Genomic DNA, 17796 nt, shown 5'->3' with positions numbered 1-17796 from the left:
ATTTGTAAATTGTATGGTTAATAAGTAACGACTATGGCGCTAGGGAATAGGAGTAAACATGACACTAAGTATCTCAATTGCTCAGTCTATAGCTCACCTGGCGCCTTCGATATCTTACACGACTTTATTGCACGGAAGGCGGCATTGCGTCTGCAATAGGCTAATGTTGAACAGGATTCTCACGTTGATATGCCAGACGTAACGCCACCTAGTGAACACTACACAAACTACACAACTACATGACAAAGCACTGCAGAATTATTACTTTGAACAGGGTCAGTGCTATCGGGGATCCATGGGACGTCCAAAGTCTAAACCCTAAACCTAACCTCAACCCCTACCCTTCACCTAACGTTAACCCTTACCTAACCCTAACCTTGACCCTTACCTTAAACATTTTAAATGTTAACTTCAATGGGGGGTAGGGATGTCCCAAGGATCCCGGATAGCACGGACCTTTTGAATACTGTGGACTATGACCTGATGAAGCCTACCTTGGTGTGCGGTGACGATATTATTCAACCAGATTTGGAACATTGGAGTAGAGAATAGTTTACAGCAACATTTTTGCCAACTGAGATTAACCAAACCTTTGCTAGATGTGCGGTTTTCTTGAAATGGAGAGAGAGTTGGCACAGCCAAAACAACCAAAACAAATACAACACAATAGGCCTACAAGAATGGAGAATTAGCAGATGAATGTCATTACAGTGTGTTTATAGTAATCATATATAATATCAAATCTGTCACACTCAATGCTTTGTTTATGCCTTTTGACGGTAGAAAATTAGAGGTGAGAAAGAATGTAGGCCTACTGCGCTTTTTACGCATGGTTCATGTTTTATTTGCCATGAATTTAGAAGCCTCTAAACACCTAATGAATGATAAGCCTACCTCGACTCGTTTCATTGTCCAATATTGGTCATAAACTGAATCGATTGCAGTGTTAGGTTCTACATTTGGATTTTGGACCTATATTTCGAGTTATCGGACAAGGGTGAAAGCCTCTAGGAGGTGCATTTCATTATATAGGCCACAAAATTATATAGGCAACAACTGCAGTATCCACCCCGACTTAACCCTCTTTTTCTCATTCCCTCTCACGTTCTCTCTCTCTCTCTCTCTCTCTCTCTCTCTCTCTCTCTCTCTCTCTCTCTCTCTCTCTCTCTCTCTCTCTCTCTCACACACACAAACACACACACACACACACATACAAAGAGTAATAGGTATTTATATTATCAATATTAGGCGCATGCAGTGTAGTGCAAATAATAGCATAATCTTCCACAGCAAAACACAAGTGTGCCAAACATCTATCCATGTGGATCCATTGTATTTATTCGAGGCAATTGACCTGGGATATCACTTTCAATTCTCTGCGAATGGGGTCAGACCTTGGGAGAGTATCCTTTAGCCATCTCTGTTACATGCATTTAATATAATAACAGCTCCATTACTCATGCACCTGCCAGCTTGGGCGCAGTTCTCCCGTGTCCTTGTTAACACCATTTCCATCGCAGGGCTCATGCGACTTTGCTCCAATAAGCACCTGCTAGACGCGTTTAGCGCGCGGTACTGGTTGCTCACACTATAGCGCGTTTTAGAACAATGTCATTACAGTTAATTCATACATAGTACCCATATATTGTGTATGTTGTGCCTTGTCAGTATGTCTTATGATGTCTCTATTTCTTATTGTCATGTATGTTATGCCATATGGTGCAGGACAATAAAATATGAAATACTTTTCTATAGCTAGGCCTATGTGATATTGGTCAACGGGATTGAGATGTCCAGTGCCCCAGAGACCTACAAAATAACCAGGTGTTTCACAGGCCCACAGTCTGGTATTAGCTTCAGTCAGTGTAAACTAGGCTATAGTCCTCAGATTAGAGTTTGAGTGGGTAAAAAAGCATGCCACATTGTTATACCGCCACTCTGTGGCTATGCAATGAGACTTTGGTATTACAGAAAGTCAATGATTTACAAGTCAATTACGTGTTTTTATTCAAAAATGATTTATTCTCAATTAAAAAGTAATTAAAATCGAGTGAAAATATACAAATTACGTAAATTATTTATAGATGAACATATAGGCCTACATGTACTGATAGAAGTTGCTATACAAATGTCATGACAGAACCACACATTTTGCATGGTGTCTGTCTCCCTCATCAGGTAGAACTGGGATTTCCCATAATACTGTGGCTTTATTTTGGTTCTGACTTCAGCATGCGCCGCTGGATTGGCCTTTAGTAAACCACATACAACACGAACTAGTCATGGTCATCTTGTGCTCATGAGTAAATGTGTAACAGCTGGTATCACTGTCCCCAATGCATATCATTAAAGTTATTCAGCCTAACATTGATAGTTAGACCTACACAACTGCCATAAAAAGCCCTACAACATTAAACAATAAGAATCACACATTTTGTACTCAAAGATGACATTTGAGAACAGATTTTTACACTGTAATATATATTTTGAATGACACTTTTGTGTGTTTTTTTTGTGTTTATACGAATGATAACGGTATATTTTGCAATCTCAAGGAAGTTTATTTGAAGTTGTGAATGTTTCTCTGTACATTAAGTAAACCCAGCACAAACCACACTCGCACATATTATTGTTTCCAATGATTCCTTAAATGTTTACTGGTTGCCTGCCGTAAACGTAAACCATCTTTATGGCATTGCTGATTGATGATTCACACTTGCGCACAGAGACAAAAGCTTGCCATTCATTTTGTGTGATTCACCCACACGTCTGTCAACACACACATATGCGAGCACGCACAAGTACACACACTGGAGCTACAACACTACATTTGTGGCCAACATGAGAAACACAAACAGGTTCTCTCTCCCTCATGACAACAGCTGTTGAGGGATCATTTAGATACAATATATATCAATCATCACTAGTGACTCACCCAGCCCAGTCCACTCAGCTACATTTGGCAGCACATCAAAATAGAACTTTCACTGATATAAACCAAGATAAGGAGAATGGAATTAACCCCTTAAGGCCTAGGGTCTAGAGGAAGTTGTGTTGTGTTTTCACATGTCTGACTCTTTCCACATGTAACTCCTTGAACCTTTTATACAGTATAGTTCACCATGCTATTTTTGCTTTGGCTGACAAAAAGGAAACAGTCAGAAAACATTGACTAAATTAATGAGAACCCAATTTACATTGATGTAGGTCAAAAAAAATCGAGATTCATATTTGTTTAAGAACATACATTTTTGAACATTTTGAAGAAACATCATAAAACTGTTGTAAAGGAATCTTAATTTCAACTAATGTGTTCAACATTCACAAGAGAGGCCTTTTCCTGAAGCCTTAAGCCCTAAGGTGATAATTTGTGGGACACAGTCTTGACAAAGCAAACAAGGGTAAATAGTGATAAGCAATGTTCCCTCTAATTTATTTTGGGCACTGAGCAAATTTCAGGTCTGCTGAGCGCGAGTTTACTGTGAACACTGAGGCTGTTTGATCATAATGTAGGCCTACCAGAGTGGCCTACTATCAAAAACAATGGAGAAAATGCATCCCACAACATTTAAACATGGAAATAGCTGTCTATCATTCAGCCAACAGTAGCAGGCCTACATTCCATGAGACTTTTGGAGAGAAAAAAAACATGCAGGGCTTGACATTAACCTGTTTATCCACTTGTCCTTCAGACAAGGAGGTGACTGAAAATGTTGTTGTGTTGTTGGATGCAAAAAAATCCATTATTATTCCCATACCATTATTACAGAGAATCAGACAAATTATGCTACCCTCTACCTATTGGCTACTTAGCATATTCAAGCCTGTCTCAAAATACAACACTGTCCCTTTAAGACAAGAAAGAAAGCTCTTCACCTGACTGGCTTTTCATAGATGTCTAGAAATGTATACCTTTTGTGCTCTTGTAGGAAGCAATCACTCCAGTATTGTTGACTACAAATGATCTATAACTGGGCTAACAACTCACTAACTAGCAAAGGATATGAACAAAATGTGCACATGTGGCTACATACAGTTCTCGCTTTGATCTCAAAACAACCGCATCTACTCACGACCGCTCATGCTGTAAACATAGTCCAGTTCAAAGTAAATGGCACAGATCCATATAATATAATATTGGTCAACGGGATTGAGATGTCCAGTGCCCCATTATGGCAATGGTCTATTTAAGCAACAAGGCATGAGGGGTGTGGTATATGGCCAATATACCACGGCTAAGGGCTGTTCTTACGCACGTCGCAACGCAGAGTGCCTGGATACAGCCCTTAACCGTGGTATATTGGCCACATACCACAAACTCCCGGAGGTGCCTTATTGCTATTATAAACTGGCTACCAATGTAATTAGAGCAGTTAAAATAAATGGTTTGTCATACCTGTGGTCTACGGTCTGATATACCACGGCTGTCAGCCAATCAGCATTCAGGGCTCGAACCACCCAGTTTATAATTGCATATACTCTAGGCCTACTGCAGCTCTGATTGTTTATGTTGCACCAGTCTGTGTAGATTACAGTCTGAGTAGTGCGTGTCAATGCAATAGAATCCTACTCTGATGCGTTCTGCCTACAACAAAATCTCTTGCATAGTTCGTTTTGTTTCGGGATGTTGCATTGAAAGTGGCTAATATTGCGTTGATTCGACCACAGTAAAGGGAAACGTTGATAGTGTTAACAGGGTAAACTCTAGAACAGTGGTCACCAAACTTTTCTGAGTCAAGATCACTTTGAATCAAAATGCAAGCCGAGATCTACCGCTCAGATTTTTTTTTAACATGACTTAAAAAACGTAAGCCTATGCAACATTAACCAATGAAAAACAGTACTCTAGCAATGAGGTTTGTGCAGTAAGCTATTGGCCTAATACATTATCACCGCATATTGGCTTTGCTTGAATTGCCCTGCCAAATCATTTTTGTTCAGACCATTTTTACAAATTATATTTCAAAATTTGAGGTAGGCTATATGATCACCCAGGTAATAGATATGTTGTTGTATTACTTGTGAAGCACAGCTGAGTGAGCATACATTTAAATAATTCGCTTTTTATTTTTATTTTATTGGGCTGATGGTGCCTGCATCTGATGGTCAGTCTCAGCGGAGGGAGATAGCAGCAGACTGAGGGTCCGCCTCTCAACATCCCTCCGCTCTCCCTTTCCTCCGCTGACACTGACAAAAAAGGGACACCATCTTCCAGATGATGGCGAAACTCGAGTCGCACTGCATTAATTCACAAATTCATGTTGTTACTCCTATGAACAGAGAAAGTGAAATATTCCTCAATTTAAAAAAGACCCAAGCCGCTAATAATAACAACGCAAGCCTATACACTTTCCTACTCATTAATTACTGCTGCAGTGCTTGTTGTAGCGCTGAGTGGAAATAGGAAGAATGCGCATTTTATGGCTTATAAAAGTGTTGAATACAAAGTGTTGACAGTGCTGAGTAAAAACTTAAACATGAACTCACTCATAAAAACAACATATCTTTGCTGTATTCGTTGACAATCTCTCTCTAGTCATTGTTTTAAACGTTGCTGTAGCTATCTTTTATGCCTACGTTACTGCAGACACGGCCATCCGATTGGCCAGCGGTAGACCTATAGTGCACTTGATTTGCTCTCTGGGCCCGCCGGGAAGGAAGAGTTTGTACCTTCAGACACATGAAATTGTTCAAAATGGCAACAGTTCGCCTACCCGACGCGCAGGGCAGCTGAATCGGGTGCACCTACAGCCAACCGTGGGAGACGAATAACAAAAAAATTGTAATGCAAGGCTTTATCGTTGGGTTTTTTACAGAAATGTTTGGCGATCGACTAGGAATGCCTTGGAGATGGACCGGTTGGTGACCATGCACTGCTCTTGAGTTTAGTTTAGTTCAATCTCATTCTTCTCTCTGTGGGCTGATATTTCTGCGCAGCTGTCCCGGGGGAGCTGCGCGGCAGTCTCGGGCTACTGCACGCGCGCAGTTTATAGGGAAACTTGGTGATAAGTGGTAATGTAATATGGTGTTCTATATGTACAGAACACTGTTATGCAACTGATAGTACTCCTTGCCTTACAGAAAAAAACTGTGCTAATGGGCGAAGTACAAGAACATCAGAGAGAACATGACGTCAAAGCTCAAGAGTTTAAAGGAACAGAACTAGCGATATGTAAACGTAACCTCTAGATATCAGTATCACTGTCTATTGCACAAGTAGGCCTATTACCCCATGACGGACATGGCGGAGAAAGGCTTTGGCGATTTACACGATTTCCTGTGCATAACATTAGTTTCTGAATGTAAGGCCATAATTACAATCACAATAGAAAATATGAAGCGCCATTGTTCCTCATGATATCCTATGTACTCAGCAGCACGCTCATGATCCTTCTGACCTACCTTAATAAGCTGATGGCATGGCTGTTGGCACACCAGGAAGGAAAACGTCGCATCCATCTTTAAGTCATACCTGACATAAATCAATCAATGGAAAGAGTAAAAAATAATTGTCACAGATATGCCAAACAAAATAATTTAAAAGATCTCAGCAGAAGTGGCTCAGGCTAGAGTCAATCATAGGTAATTGTTACCAAAGAGACAGTTGTTCTATTTATAACGTTTTTTACATTGTGAATGAATTGTTTAGACTGACACAGTTCAACTAAATGTCACACCTGCTTGATTCGCCAGAGTAATAAAAAGTATATTGTGTTATGCTGATTATACGTATTTTCACTAACAAGTACAAAATGGCAAATTAATTTGTTATTGTGGGTAAGTGGTTTCTTGTTTTGGATTTTCTTTCCCTCCTAAATGCAACCAGGGAAGATAGCTGAATTGTTCTGGTTAAGTTGACATCTTGAATTCATAGTAATGTGATGTATAATGAACATCTGGTATCATGAATTCCTCAGGTAAGCAAAACCAAGAGAAAAAACATAACTTTTTCAGAGTTTAAATATAAACCAGAGAAAAAATATAAATTGGCACCTATAATTAGTGACTCATCTTCATTTTCCTCAATCTTACTGATGAGTGACGACACATGCAATCTTTTCCATCTGTGCCTGTCAGCCACCTCATAATTGCCAGCCAATTAATAGAGACATAGCAATATCAGACAACTAGAGGGATGGAATTGATTTAGTGCCTAGTATGGAACAATATTTTGAATGACAATGAAATGTTGAAAACAGGCTTTATCCAGATGCAACAATGATAAATTAACTGAATTAAAGCTGGAAACAAATGTGGTTATGGATGGTGTAAAGGAGAGGCCTTACACCAGGTCACTGAGTTACCAACTGCTTGGAGCTAAGCATGATTATTATGATAGATCACAGTTAGTTATTGGATAGAATAGGAGGCCACCATTGAAATTCAGACGCCTGCACTTGGTATTACTATGTCAGACAGTAGGGGGCAGCATTTGCCTTGCTTGGTCACAGTAAATATGACGTGGCCTATAGGTCACGTGTTCTAAGTCTAGAGCTGCAAACCAAAGTAGCAAAACCTTTGGTCAATATCCCACTTCAAGAAATACTTTAATTCAATCAATTAAATCCTGGAGTCCTGACATTATTATTGTCTCCATGCTTCAAATATACTACATAAACACCTAATATAATTACACTAAGTGGCTGGATGAGATTACTTACATGAAAACAATGTAAACCCATTTATGATACAATTAAACAAAAACATGAAGTAGTAAAAGGGTTTAGAATTAAAATAATTGGAATCAGTAACGCTTGTGACTCATTAGTAATACCACCTTAAACCACATGGTGGAGACATCAGATTGAATTCAGGGTCCCAAAAAGTAATTCAAACATTTACTATTTTAACGCAACAGTCTCAGTCTTAATATCGTGTGGATTGTCCATGAATCGGTGTATACATATTTTCCAGATATCTGTTTAAAAACACAAAGTCGGCTCATGTTTGGAATCTAATCCACTGGTTCTCAAATCCATTATGGGGACCCTCATTTTTGTTCTAACCCACTAACTCAATAAATCAAGGGTTTGGTGATTGGTTGAGTAGTCGAATCATGTGTGTTAGTGCTGGGCTATAATAAAAATGTGTACACCCTGAGGGTCCCCCAGGAATTCATTCAGAAACACTTATCTAATCTACCCATCCAAATATATATTTTTTAAATTCAAGAATTACTAAGAATTTTTATCTTGTTAAGCCTTATATGTCATCTCTATTATTTTTGGAGGATTTATTTTACTCAACATAATATTTTTTTACAAACAGGAAGTTTGGGGTAGCCTACACACCATTTCCTCATTGCAACATCAAGAAATAAGTGACATTTCAGATTACACGCATGTAACTGCATCATTGCATTCAACATTTATGTGCATTGCATGATGTAGGCCTACAGTGAATGTACATTTCACATTCAACCAGTTAAATGTAACTAAATGTAATCGAAAAGGTAATCTAAAATAATCTCCGAAAGTAACTAGTAATGCTGCATACTCAAAGAAAGGTTAAAATCTCACCTTTCTGGTGTAGTCAATTTTGAGGACACAAGGTCAAGTACACAGTCCAAATATGATAAAAATATAAAAATATTTTATATTTCCTATTCAACAAAGCAGTATGAATAAGGCTTGAAATGACTTGTATGCTTTCTAAATATAGCATAATCAAATTATAAAACTACTAACTAAGATTTCACCTTCAAAATAACTGTAAAATACATATTTGTAGGTTTAGTGTTAGAGAAAATGTGCATCTTTTCTAAAGGTCTCTCTTGATCAAAAGGTCTGCCCCCATCACTGTGGAAATACAGTATCACAGAGCTCTAGGTTCCTGAACTCGTTAGGAACTTGCCTTTAGTCTCATATTAATCTTGTCCGTGTATTTTAATTTTTTTAAATGTTCAGTCATTTAGCAGACGCTCTTATCCAGAGCGACATACCGTTCGTGAGTGCATTATTATTATTTTTTTGACAAACATAAATTGTTTTTGTTTAAAATCTATGAATTCTTTCAGATTAATGTCTATAAATCGATCTCTGAGTGTGCTACCTTGAGGGAACCACTCTCTCCTGCTGCTCTACAATATAACGATTGCAGGCATGTGCTTCGTCCGTGGCTGTGATGTAGGGTTCAGCCAGGAGTTGATGAACAGTCAGAAGAGCGAATTATATGGTGGGAGGGACATCCTTGCTTCAAGAGGTTTCAGATTTCACATCCTACGTCACACAGGCTCAGGAAAAATACTACTGTGTCCGTGGGAACCAGGGCTAATGCTCAATGCAAGCCATTTCGATCTACGGGATCCACAGATCGATTTATAAGCGAACATGTCGGTCGGCATTTGTAGATGAGCTGCTGGCAATGATAGAAGGCAAATCTCCATCTCCTGAGAGGTCTAATAGTCTCCAGCATCAGCAGCACTTCATACACAACCACTGTTTGCAGTTTAGAGGGAGTCATACCACACACACTGACACACGCACACACCCACACACACACCCACACACACACACACACACACACACACACACACACACACACACACACACACACACACACACACAGCTCTTTACCATGAAAGTAATGTGAAGTGTGTGGCACAACAACAACCTTGGCCTTTCATCTTCCACCTTCAATCGATGACAGATTCACTGGACTTCCTTCTTTTCAAGGAGTAATGAGCATGTACTTTTGGAATAAATATAATTCACAGACTCTTAGTGTATTTCAATTGTCTGAAATGCTTTGAGGGATGCTTATGTTCAACAGAGATCCCTCCAGAGTTAGGGTATGGGTTTACTGCAATAATATACACTGAACAAAAATATAAACAGAACATGTAAAGTGCTGGTCCCATGTTTAATGAGTTGAAATAAAAGATCCCAGAAATGTTCCATACTCACAAAAAGCTTATTTCTCTCAAATTTTGTGCACAAATTTGTTTACATCCCTGTTACTGAGCATATTATCCTATGTCAAGATAATCCATCCACCTAACAGGTGTGGCATATCAAGAAGCTGATTAAACAGCATGATATTCACACAGGTGCACCTTGTGCTGGGGACAGTAAAAGGTCACTCTAAAATGTGCAGTTTTGTCACACAACACAATGCCACAGATGTCTCAAGTTTTGAGGGAGGGTGCAATTGGCATGCTGACTGCAGGAATGTCCACCAGAGCTATTGCCAGATAATTTAATGTTAATTTCTCTACCATAAGCCGCCTCCAACGTTGTTTTAGAGAATTTGGCAGTACGTCCAACCGGCTTCACAACCGCAGACCACGTGTAACCACACCAGCCCAGGACCTCCACATCCGGCTTCTTCACCTGCGGGATCTTCAGGGGTGCGGAGGAGTATTTCTGTCTGTAATAAAGCCCTTTTTGTGGGGAAAAACTCATTCTGATTGGCTGGGCCTGGCTCCCAAGTGGGTGGACCTATGCCCTCCCAGGCCCACCCATGGCTGCGCCCCTGCCCAGTCATGTGAAATCCATAGATTAGGGCATTTATTTCAATTGACTAATTTCCCTATATGAACTGTAACTCAGCAAAATCTTTGAAATTGTTGCATGTTGCGTTTATATTTTTGTTCAGTATAAGTGAAACACTACAGAAAGTACAGGAACAGTTAGGGACGAAATGTGGCGATGCCGTCAAATTATGTAAGCAACACCACCCACATTTATCCCCCCCAAAAATCCAAGCAGTCCCTTTACAAGTCAGAATGTTGAAAAAACTTCATTTTTACTCTGCCGATTGTCCGTGGTGTTGGTCTTTCAGTTGGTCAAAATGTAAGACAAAATATCCACAGGAAAGTGTTATTAACCTGACTTTAAAAAAGCGGGTCTCTGTGTGTTTGCTTATGATCAAATGCACATGCACAAGATGGAAGTCATGTGCACAAGATTTAAGTCTGCATGTGTTTACATGGTTTTGTGCATGTGCCAGGTGATATAACTGTCAACCAGTACTGGCTCTCTAAAAAGTCGGGTAAACATACTTTCCTTTTGTCTCAAATTTCGACCAACCACACAGACAACCCGTAGAACAATTAGGCTAACAATTCAGTTCAGGCTAGCCTAGTGCAACTATTTTCATCAAACATTGTTTTGTGCTTGGTTTATGTGGGTAGCCTAGCCTGCTTTACATGTGAACTCATGGATGTTCACTGCACCACAGGAGGTTAGTGGCACCTTAATTGGGGAGGACAGGCTCGTGGTAATGGCTGGAGTGGAATTGGTGGAATGGTTTCAAATACATCAAACACATGGAAACCATGTGTTTGATTCCATTCTATTTGTCCGTTCCAGCCATTATTATGAGCCGTCCTCCCCTCAGCAGCCTCCACTGCACTACACTTACAGGCAAAGGTGTTCCTGGATTTCAACGTTTACGTTTTCTTCATTGTTAGGGTTAATCCCCGCCAAAATCCGAAGTTCAGTGCCAAAATGACAAGCACTATTGGTTATCTATAGTGTTGTTTCTAGTGGTTTTTAGAGGTTTTTGGCGCCTATGTGGCATGTTGATTATTTTTTCTTCATATTGGAATTTGGCTCTAGAGTTTGAACAGTTTCAGGTACAAAATATTATGACCCCATTCCAAAAAAGCTATGACTCGAAGGAACACGTATGTGCCTTCTGGTTGGTACTCACAAGGACTCCTTAGAAGGAAGTGTGACAGAAATGCACCTAATGACTGGCAGCTGAAATGACATGGAACGACCCACTAACCACGTTCTAAACTGATGATGAAGATTTCCTGGAGCACTATGTCACTTGCCCCATCTTTATTCAGGGAAGGAGTTGATTAAATAAGCATGACCACGCTCGTAAGATGAAGATGAAGTCCCCCTCAACTACCCTATTGGCCTATTGATTGTGGGGTTCAAGTTTGTCCTAAATCAGTTGTTCAAAGCTAAATCTACCTGGAGTTTTGGGGTAGTGAGGGTTGATTTGGGTTCTGGAAATGTGAAAGGTTGTGCAGTGAGGTCCAAACAGCCCTGACCCCTAGGGGGACGTGAGCGACAATGTCCCCCAGACCCTGAATCCCTGTAAGGACTGCCTAAGCTGGACCAGACCAGACAGACCAAACCAGAAGTTTCCCATCCCATACCACACCAGAAGGTTCCCACGCAACTCACCTTACTCAGTTACTGTGTTCTGTTCTGCTGAAATCTCTTCACAGTGTCTTCAAACAGGACAAATGGGTAGGCACCATCCAATGTAGCGTCCAAAGCAACATTCAGGTCAGGGCTACATCCAACTCATATCTCAGTTGTTCATAGTTTTCAAGTAGGCACCATATGCACGTGGTATTTAACTATTGACTGATTGATAACTGAATACTTTTTGTGATGTATGCAGTGCAATGTCTGCTTTCTCGCTTGATTCTATTGACATCGATTTTGGTGCTGTCTGTCTTTTCTCTTTTTCACAAGCCAATGAACTAAGAGTGAAAGGCCAATAGATGGCAGCAGAGTACATTATATGTAAAATGATGTCCCATAATTAAGGGGGAAATTATGTCAGAAGATCAAATCAAATGAATTTAAATGATGATAGGGAAACAAGGAATTTAAAATATGCTTGTAATTAATAAAATTGTAATTACCGGTAATATTGTTATGATTAATAATGTTATTATTAATGTAGGGATCCCCATGTTTGATTTGAGCATATCTGACCCACAGCTGCAGAGTTCCACTGAGAGCCAGATGAGGGAAGAGGAGGGCTGTGAAGGAGAGGTTGGGGGTAGAGAAAGGGATCAGGAAGTTGGAATGTGTTCCCTGTGTGTGATGTGATTGTTAGCAGAAATGTGTCAGCTCAGCCCCCCCACTCCTCAGCGCAGGGCTCCGTGCGGCCTGCACAACTCAGAGCCAGGCTAGAAGTGTGGGGGACTCTGAATGCTGTAGTGCCGTGCAGTCCCAGATTACTTATCATCCCTGTCTCTAGTGGAACAAGCAGAAACCCACAGGGAAGAGGAAGAAGGGGTCTTAGTGGAAGGCTAAGCATAGAGCCATGTGTGGCCATGGAGGGTCCACCCATTCTGGGGAGGGTTCGGTGGGTCACCCCCTCTCTTGGAGAGGCCTGGAGCTGGAAGAACCGTGGTGGCAGGAGAAGGAGACTCTGTGATGGGATCTAATCAGGAAGGAGGACACAAGGCACACAGACAAATGAGGCATCAATCAGGACACATCACATCACTTTCTAGTTATTATGCAAGACTGAAAGAGACTGGAGCTACAGGATGTCCATTAAACTTTGGTTCTGAAATTCTTTGAAGGTGCATTTCATAACATATCCTAACGCTATTTACTCATTTTACTTTCTTGGAATGTTAGAGGAAAGATGGATGTTTACATTTCAAAAACGGGTTAACACAAAAAAACATAATCTATATAATTATGAATGCTGTTCTATTGTGTATGTTTTGGATTGGACCTAGGTGAACAGCAAATGGTTTTGCCTAATAAGAAGATAATCACATTTGTGCATATTCAATCACAGAAGGCTCACACAGTCCTGAGGTGGACTAGGTTGATTGAACCCAGGCTGCTTTCTGACATGTCCTGTATCTCTGTCCCAGACTGACTCTTCTGGCCCTATCAATAACAAACTCCATTTCACAGTCACACATGGAAAAGTCAGCCTGAAAAATGCAATCTCAACAACTTCTGTCCTTCTTCTTTCTACTATTCTCCCCAAGTCTTGTGACCCAAACCATGGCTGGGTTTTCACCCACAAACCACAGCTGGCCTCTGGTTGGGAGCAGCTATCCTCACCTCCGAGTCAGACCGAAAGTTAACCACCAGCACTTTCACCTGCCTGTCTGTGGAATTCCAGCCAGATTCCAGACGCTTCCAAGGCCATCCAGCACCCATGGGTGCGCCACATGGAGCGGGAATATCAGACCACACAATCACCAAACATACTGGATGACCTTGAGGTATAGAACACGGAAAATGTGTGTGCGTGCGTGTGTGTGTCCATTTTCTCCCCAGGGCGAATAATATGTAGCCAATCCACTTGCATATTTCATTCGGTCTAGGCTTTCCATGTACCTATTATTTGTGCCTCTCTCCGCTGGGAAATCAGATGCAAGACTCAACCAATATGAGATTTTGGGCAACCTGTGATCATTGCATGGGTGAATGGGATTTGTAGTTTTGTCTTTGGAGGAAACTTGCATTATCGTAATTCGTTATCATTAAAGGGGCTACAATTACCAATCCCAAAACCAGCGCATTAAAAGTCAGTCATTCATGCATTATAATTAGCCTTTTAAAGGGAATTGATATAACATACACTCAGTGTACAAAACATTAGGATCACCTTCCTAATATTGAGTTCACCCCCTTTTGCCCTCAGAACAGCCTCAATTCGTCGGGGCATGGACTCTACAAGGTGTCGAAAAGCGTTCCATAGGGATGCTGGCCCATGTTGACTCCAATGCTTCCCACACTTGTGGAAAGTTGGCTGGGTGTCCTTTGGCTGGTGGACCATCCTTGATACACACACAAACTGTTGAACGTGAAAAACCAGCAGCGTTGCAGTTCTTGACACACTCAAACCGGTGTGCCTGGCACCTACTACCATGCTTCCGGTGGCGCTGCACCGCCATTTTTCGTGGTTTCAGTGCACTTGTTCTTGTTCTATATGATACCCTAATGTGGATTATTCCCCTATCCCTTTGTGGATTATAAATTGTTTGGACGTGATACGAACTGTATCCACCACATGTGTTGTCTTCTGTAGTTATTGCTAGTGATTTATGTATGTATTTATGTATTTATGGACCTATTGGTGATGCTGTGCTGTTGTTTGTGGAGATGCAAGACACATTTCCCAAAAGGGACATCCAATAAATAATTATTATTACCCCGTTCAAAGGAACCTAAACCGTGTGTCTTGTCTTCTCCGCTTCATCTACACTGATTGAAGTGGATTTGACAAGTGACACCAATAAGGGGATCATAGCTATCACCTGGATTCACCTGGTCAGTCTATGTCATGGAAAGAGCAGGTGTTCCTAATAATGTTTTGTACATTCAGTGTATAATACAACATTCAGAACATACCTAGACACAGTGCTTTTGATTAAGTTGCGCTCTCGGCTCCCCATGGTCTCTTCTGTAGGTAATAACATGGTAAATATACTTGCATTATGTACGGCCCTAATTGGTGCAAGTGTTCTATGGTCTTAATTTAAACAGTATTGTAAATGCTATGTATATTCTCTCAACACGTGAAGATTAGTTCATTATTTCAACATTAATAAAATATAGCCAAATGTTTTACCTTTTTGAAAAAAACATTTTTGAAAACTTTTGGTGCAAATGTTCACAAGCGTGATTTTTTGGAGGAGTTGCAGTGTGCGTTTGTAAAATATCTGGTGTTAATAACATTCAAATGTTTTCCGAGTAATTAGGCTTAAACTTTCAATATGAACATAACCACAATTGTTCGGCAAAAGTGCAAATTAGGGACAGTGCCTTTATTCACTAAATTAATACAAATACGTAAATCTTTGAGATTTTATTATGCAAAAAAAGCGTTTGATTTATAGGTCTAAAATTCACTTCTTGCATACATTTTGCACTTTTCCATTGAGCATTGCCACAAGGCCCATTTTATTCTAAACACACCTCTGGCAGTGACCTACACCTTCATCTGGCGATGAATTCATTTGTCAGCTTTGTTCACGTGCAATGAGATGCCAATTAGTAAGAACAGACTTCGATGAATGCATCGGAATTACAGTGTATTGAAACAAATACAAGTCATGCACAAATGTGTCACGATTGTCATAGTTTAGGCTACTGTATTAAAACAGTTTTTTGGATACTTGCATTCGTAATTAGGCTTGATGCTCACAACCAAGCATACACATTTGTTGTTCTTTTTTTATTGTGGAATTGTGTGGCTCTCATATGCCTAATTCAATCCATTTTTTTTCCCGATTAGACTTAACATTAAATTCCAAAAATAAGATGCAGTGCCATGTTGCTTAATTATTTTTTTTACAATCTCGATGGAATTACATGTAGGCCTAATTACACAGTATAATAAGTTTTTTTTTTTTTTCCAGTTTCATTTCATTACAATCAATCATTATTTATTGTAGGCTGACTCCAAAAGGCCTAGCCTGAGTAATACCGTTATTGTTGTAAACGTAGTTAGGCTATAGAGTAACTAACTACATGGCAAAAAGGCAACCTAATAAAGAGTTGACACTTTATCCTTGGTTTTGAACTACCCGACCTTTCTGCGTTTTTGGATTTGGCAGTTTGATCGTTAAATATTTTCACACTGGTGTTGTTTATGCCTTATAGCAATCAAGAGGAATTGGCATGTTGTTGAACTTTCTTTATCATTAATTGCAATAAAATATGCAGTTAATTAATAACAGTTTGACTTTTTAGTATTAAGTTAATGTCCAACAGTTATTTTGAAACGAATTAGAGGCAGTCCTTTTACACAGCTAAGTTGATTGTTGTTGTTATTGGTGTTTTTCGTTATTACTTCATTAAATGGAAGGAATCAAAAGGTATGCGTCCATGTTGAAAGTTAATTTGTTTATATATAGTATAATCTCTGTTAATTTGATATCTTCCGAACTGACAGTCATTAGCCATTAACATTCAACGAAAATGTTTGGTTCATAAAACTACTTCCAGACTAATTTGTCAAATTAAGGTTTGAGTCCCATTACGCACGTTTACCTGTTGTTGACTAATATGATTATGATGATAATGCCATGATGATGATATTGAGGATGATGATAAGGATAGTGTTGGTGAGGATTATGATGATGAAGACTATGATAATTATATTAGATTGTGGTTGCACTTTTGGGCATCAGATGTCCTCATGGGAAGTGAATGTTCTGGTGAATCATCTGGAGGAGCAAAAAAACAATATCATGGACATGCTTGTGTATTTCGTCAAATTGGAACCAAGCTGGAATCACCCAATCTGATCACCTCCATGCTAAACAATGCATTATGAGAGTATACATTTCAGTGGCGCGTCGGGTGTAATGTTGACACAGAATGCAGTGAGCTGTGCATCACTCCTATAAAGTTGTGTTGCCTATACACAATTCAAAAGCTACCGCATTTTTCCCTTAGGGAGTTGGTAATAATGATTATTTATTTTGTCTCACGCACATGCACTTCTGTGTAAGATCTTGAATGGAAATAGTGTCTTTGACAACAACAAAAAAGTGCAGCGCTTTGTGTGATATTTGCGCAATTGTTCTATAAGGACAGTCTCACTTTAACCCTAATTTTCCTAAATGCATTACTCCTGTCACCTCCTGCAACGTCCATATTTATTTGACAGAATGCATTGAGTGGCCTAGCCGTTATATGCCCTCGGGTAATGTAGGGTATTTATTATTGAATAGTTATTCCTCACTTGGTTTTAATTTCACGAAGGTCTTACAGTATGAATTATTAGCGGAAGGCTAATTTTGATTTGATTGACCTGCAGTCGCAGAAGTAGTAGTAATTGGAATATTGAAAGTAGGTCTACAACGACTGACCTCAATATAGTCTTTTGACTATTGGTGCACCTCTTTCTCTTTCGAGGCATGCATGCACTCGCAAGGTCAGCCTATCTCACTCAATTAGATTTGCTACTATATTTTCCTTCTCAGAATTATCAAAAGAGGAATGCCATGGGGCGGCCTATTGTGGTTTAGGCCTACAGTTCAGGGCATATCTTAAGGAAAGCGCTTGCTTTGCCCCCGGCGGCCAAGAATTGCGCTACATTATCATGAGTTTGCTGGAT

This window comes from Coregonus clupeaformis, chromosome 15 (assembly GCF_020615455.1).
Source record: "Coregonus clupeaformis isolate EN_2021a chromosome 15, ASM2061545v1, whole genome shotgun sequence".
Taxonomy (NCBI): domain Eukaryota; kingdom Metazoa; phylum Chordata; class Actinopteri; order Salmoniformes; family Salmonidae; genus Coregonus; species Coregonus clupeaformis.
Note: the sequence above shows the minus strand (reverse complement) of the source record.